The sequence below is a fragment of the Procambarus clarkii genome, chromosome 3, assembly GCF_040958095.1.
Source record: "Procambarus clarkii isolate CNS0578487 chromosome 3, FALCON_Pclarkii_2.0, whole genome shotgun sequence".
Classification (NCBI taxonomy): domain Eukaryota; kingdom Metazoa; phylum Arthropoda; class Malacostraca; order Decapoda; family Cambaridae; genus Procambarus; species Procambarus clarkii.
This window is the reverse complement of record NC_091152.1, coordinates 45,780,681-45,786,917: the sequence shown is the minus strand read 5'-3', so window position 1 is coordinate 45,786,917 and position 6,237 is coordinate 45,780,681.

The following is a 6,237-nucleotide window of genomic DNA, read 5'->3' as shown; positions in this document are numbered from 1 at the left end:
ATAAGGTTATGACTGAAGACATAGATATTGTCTGCCTCCAGGAAACCCTAACTCCCGCAGGTAAAACCCCGCAGAATTTGCCTAGTTATCAGTGTTATAATCCCAGATCAAAAAATACGTGTCTTATGTATGTTAAAAAATCCCTGCCACATGAGCCACTTCCCGCCCAACAACGAGAGGGGTTTCAATATCATGGTATCCGGGTACACGTTGGTAACTCTACACTACACTATCATGGTAACCGGGTACACGTTGGTAACTCTACACTACAATATCATGGTACCCGGGTACACGCTGGTAACTCTACTCTACAATATCATGGTACCCGGGTACACGTTGGTAACTCTACACTTAATGTTTTGAATGCCTATGCACCTACTGGCCTCTTCCAGTATACTGACCTACCTAGTTTTGCACATACTGATTCTACAATATTAATTGGGGATTTAAATGCTAAACACAAACAATTAGGGGATCAACTTACAAACACCAACGGGAGAAGATTGTTAGCACTTCTCGATGCATATGATGATGTTCAAATTATCAGTAAGAATCAACCAACGCAAATATATGGAGGAGTCCTAGATAGGTGCATTGGCTTTAACCTGTCATACACAACTCATGAGACTGATATTATGGATGACTTAATGTCTGACCATTTAGCCATAACAGCTAACATACACGTGGCTAATGTTGACCTACCTAGCACTAAGCTGAGTAGACGCAGGCTAACAGTAAGGAAAGAGCAAGAAAAATTCTTTATAGACAGCATAGAACATTGGTATAATAATTATGAGCCTGAGAATGTACAACAGTTTTATGATGACCTCATAAATAATACCTATGAGGCCATCAAAAATAGTGAGTTACGCCAAACAAAAAGAAGTACTGGTGAACAGGTCAGACACAACCAGTACTATGATGATGCTAAACTGAAAGAGCTTAAATCAATTGCTAGACAGACAGGTAAAGCATATAAGAGCCTTAGAACTCCTCAAATGTTAAAACTGTTTCAGGCCGCGCTTGCAGCGGCAAGGGAGAGAATGACTGAACTGAGACAAAATGAATGGGAGGGTTTTGTTAGTGGACTTAACCTGCATACTCCCCTCGGCAAAGCCTGGAAAGGCATAAACAAAATTATTGGTAAAAATAGTAAACAAGTTTCACACCCAAACCCGCTACAGAAAGCCAATCAGTTAATTGAAAAATGGGCTCAGGTTTCCAGCCTTGGAATGTTACCAGCTAGCACTAGGGAGAAATTGCAGGCGAGGTCCACAGACAGAAATGCTCTCATAAATTTCATGTTGAGCAAGCAACATGATGAATGTGATGTTCCATATACAGATTATGAATTGGATGCAGCCCTCTCCAGGGGCAGGAGCACTGCTCCTGGTGAGGACGGTATCACCTATGATATTCTAAGAATCCTACATCGTGTACCCGGTAACCCATTATTAGAATTGTTTAATGCCAGCTATGTCACTGGGCAGTTGCCTGTATCATGGACCACCAGTCTTACGGTACCTGTACCAAAGCCTGGACAACCTGATGCTTTCCGTCCCATCTCACTGACCAGTTGCATGTGCAAAACCTTTGAGAGAATGGTGCTTAATAGATTATTGTATAGAGTTAAAGAGCACATGTCACCTGATATCAATGGTTTCACACATGGTAAAAGTGTACACAACTGTATCACAACCTTTCTTACTGTTCATGGAGATAAAAGGCACAAGTACACAACATTTCTTGATTTAAAAAATGCCTTTGATATTGCTAATAGGGAAGTGATTATGTATGAATTAGCGAGAATGGATATAGGGGGACATTTATTACAATGGATACGAGGCTATCTTACCAACCGGAAGTCCTCTGCACTGTTCCAAGGCTACAAGAGTGAAACTAAAGTAATGCAACTAGGCACCCCACAAGGAGGAGTACTTAGTCCTACCTTGTTTAATGTTCTAATTAATGCTTTACTAAAATCAATCCCAACTAGTCCGGCAAACATCACTATCAGCTATGCAGATGACATCCTTGTGCATACTAAAACCCACCGCGAAATGCAAACAGTCTTAAATTGTATACATACAGCTTGTGAGAGCCTTGGTCTTGTAATCAACGCTGCTAAAACTAAGGTATTTAACAGACAAATTGGCAACCGCAAAAGTGGACCACCAAAACTTAAGATAGATAACATACCAATAGACTATGTCTCTTCTTTCAAATACCTTGGTGTCTCTGTCCCTTGTACCTCAACTGCAGTCAATAAGTTACATCAACAATGTAGAGACAGATTCAAGGCTCTCAGAACTGTAGTGGGGTACAGCCCGAAATATGGTGTTAATATTAGAATAGCAAGAATGATGTATTTAGCGTATATAAGGTCTCTGATAGACTATCATGCACCAGCTTTGGTCCTGCAGAATGACAAAAGTATTGATAGACTGGAAAAAATGCAAAATGAAGCACTCAGAATTATACTTGGCTGTCCTATAACTACCAAAGTTCTCAACATGCGGAAAGAATTAAATATACTTAGCATTAGAGATAGAATATTTGAAATTAATCTTATGATGGGACTAAAGCTGCTGCGTGATAACAAAAACAACATTGTGTCAGTTGCACTGTTAGAACACATACGAAATGGAACTAGCGAGTCTAAATGGATTCAAAGAACTGCCCCTCATATTAAAATGATGGGACTGCACGATGTATATACAGATTAAAGAGTACAGCACTTCCTTCCACCCTGGCAGATAGTACCTTTTGACATCCTGACCCCTGCATACCCCACCAAGAAACTAATCACAAGCAACCCTCATGCTCAGCTTGCTGCTAAATTAAGCACCATAGAGCACATTCACAATATACAAGCTGAAAACAACATTGCACAGACCACATACACTGACGGATCACTCAATACAGCTACAGGGAGGGCAGGAAGTGCTGTTATTGCTCATCAGCCCGATGGCAGCACAATTCAAAGAAATATCCGAATTAGTAACTGGGCGTCCACAATGCAGGCCGAGTTGGTAGCGATACTGGTAGCACTCGAAATTATTGACAACACTGAAGTAGACAGCTTAATTATTTCTGACTCCCTATCCTCACTACGAGCAATAAACAGTTTGCAATCAAGTAATAACGTGCTTGTCTTGGAAGCTAGACGTAGATATGTAAGAATACTTAGCAAGAGGGTAAATATAAAAATGTTGTGGATTCCTTCTCACATTGGCATGCAGGAACATGACAAAGTTGACGCCCTTGCTAAGGCTGCAGTAAATAAAGACAGTATTGAATGGAATCTTGAGTTATCAAATAGGTCCCTTAAAAGTGTCATTAGACGAGAACTCCTAGATGGATTTGAAGAAAGTAGAACAGTGCAAACTGGAACTAGTAGGTCCATTGTTCATCACAATGAAATGTGTGAAGTAAAACATGTGTATGGGGCAAGTAACAAAGTCAGTAGACTAACAGATGTTGTCACAGCTCGTATAAGACTTGGCTACAAGTATCTCTGGCAGTTCGGCTTGTATAGGGATCTAGATGAAGTAAAGTGTAAAGTGTGTGGACATAGGCAGGGACACACACTCGAACACTATATCTTGGATTGTTGTAAAATTGAGCCTTTTAGAGATAAGTCTAGGCTCACTCTGTATGATATGGCAACCTATCTTATTACCATGGATAAATTACCTGAAATCCTTGCACTTGTTACGGTGCCCTCTCCTATTTCTTTCGTTTGCCGGCTTAAAGAGTCATATCAGCTCTCCCTACTGATTCTCTGAGGTTCAGGGAGTCTAATGATATATGTGGCGACCAGACCGGCTGCCAGTTAAGGGAAGGAAGTTATATTATAAGTTGTAAATAAAGGAAAATTGGCGCCCTGTTATAAAATGAAACAGTATCCCCTACGGCAGATATGACCTTTTGGAAGGGACATTGCCGATCGCGGATTGGCCGACGTAGGTCGCGGGCGACCAATCAGGGCCCGCCATGACGTCACCGAGTGCCCCGGACGACGCTGGGCGGCGCCGCTGGTTGGACGTTGAGGTCTGGAAGGTGGGCGGGCAGGCCTAGCTGTGACTGGGGTCACATCCACTGAGAATCTTGGAAGGACGACACCGTGCCTAGGACACGGAGCAACGCCTTGTGGGAGAGGCGAGTGTGGGGAAAAATAGTGATTAGCTCAGCGCCCATCGATGAACCAGGATTGGGGCAGCTGAATCTCAGGGATTGGAACGGCGACGACGCGAAGGCTTCACGACACCTGAGGACCTGTGGAATGTCCTGGATCGTCAAGGATCGACCCAAGGAAGCGTGGGAACCTCACACCAGCGAGGGACAGGCGTCGTGAGCCAGGAATGTAAGGTAGATCTTTTTCCCTCCCATTACCCCTTGTATGAGTAGGCTAGTTAGGCCACAATATTTACTTGTGTATGTGGCAGCAAGACTTTATTACTTTAATAGTAGAATAGGCTGCAAAGCAGCTTGTGTCCAGGACTGTCAGAGAGGACAGTGTGTATGGATGGCAGGACAGTGAAGAAGAGGTGCCGACGTGGTGAAGAGGCCCTCCTGTGAGAGTGTGAGACTCCTGTCTTCCTGCCCAGTTGAAGGAGTGTTGGAGGTCGTGGAAGAAGAGGCTGACGATCTCCAGACTCATTATCCATATTCCATATTCATGTATTACTTGTGATTGTGTGTGTGTGTTCATGTAATTTGCATCAGTAAATCCACACATTTTATTACTGTGTTTGAGTGTGCCTCCATTTATGATATTTCTCTATGAGCATACATTTCTGGCTACAAACAATATATAATACACCCACTGAACTGCATTGCTGGGGTGCAGATATAATAACCAAGCTGGCGACCTTGCTAAGAGGAAGATAGAGAAGACAGGCGGGAAAGGAGTTCCTGCAACCTTTTTTTGTCTGGCAGGCAAGGCTCAGGGAGGTTATGGTTATAAGGTAAGCCTGAGTCTTCCTTCACTCCCCCACGGGTCTAGGCCGGAACTGTTAACAGCAGTTTCCCCGTGTTTGACTGAAGGGCTTCCAGGGTGAATCAGTGGCACCCCCTTTGTGGTGGAAGCAAAGACCTGCGGAGGTGGGCATTGTTGGTCCTCTCTTGTGTGACCAAGGAGACTCCGGTGAATCCAGGGAGTCGGAGGGGCTGAGTATTTGGGCCTTTGAGCCCCTAGCAGCCGAGTGTTAGCAGAGCCCCAGACCGCCCACCCCCCACGTGACAGAGAACTGGTGACCTTGCCCGGATTCGAACCCCGGTAGCCAAGAACTGGGAACTTCGCCAGGAAGCGCGGGTCAAGCTACAGTGTGGCCCAAATTTCAAGACAAGTGTTGCCAGGGTACTAATACAGTGTGGCCAGTGAATTCAGTAATACTGTTACTCAACCGGCTAAGGGACTGAAACGGTGAAATTAGTGCCTACTAACTTGTCTGTGCTGTCGTGTATGCTCAATGATATAGAGATGGAGGAGGACAAAGTAAAGAAATTTATTGACACAAGGGACGAGAGAATTTTGGAGGAGTGTACCAAGGCCCAGCTCCAACAAGTGGCAAACCACTTTGGGATCAGGTTTAGGACGACTAAGGTAGCGGAGCAAAGGATAGAGATCATGGCACAGCTCACAGCTCGAGAGGAAGCGACGGGAGAGGAGCCATCTCAAGAGGAGCCGTCCCGAGGAGAGCCGTCGCAAGGTGAACCGTCCCGACTAGGGCCTCCCCAAGCGCCTACCAGTGTGGAGAGAATTCACAGTGAACATGGGAGCAGTGGAAGGTCCAGCTGTAGTAAGAGGAGCCTGCAACTGGAAATAATGAAGATGCAACTGGAAGCCCAGCTGCGACGAGAGGAGAGAGAAGCGCAAATGCAGCGAGAGGAACGTGCGGCTAAGCTGCAGCGAGAGGAACGTGCGGCTGAGCTGCAGCGAGAGGAGCGAGAAGCTCGGCTGCAGCGGGAAGAAGGAGAGAGACAACTGCGACTGGAGGAGATAAGGGCAAAGAAAGAAGTCGAATTGCGTCGCGTTGAACGTGGTCTGCCCTCACTACCTGCACGGCAGGATGACCTCAAGGTAAGGGAACGTGACTTACCTACGTTCGAACCACAAGAAGCTGAGGCGTTCTTCGAACACTTTGAACGGATAGCAACTCTGAAGGAGTGGCCGGAAGATGATTGGGCTGCTCTGGTCCAGGGCAGGTTGACTGGTGAGGCCCGGGAAGCCTA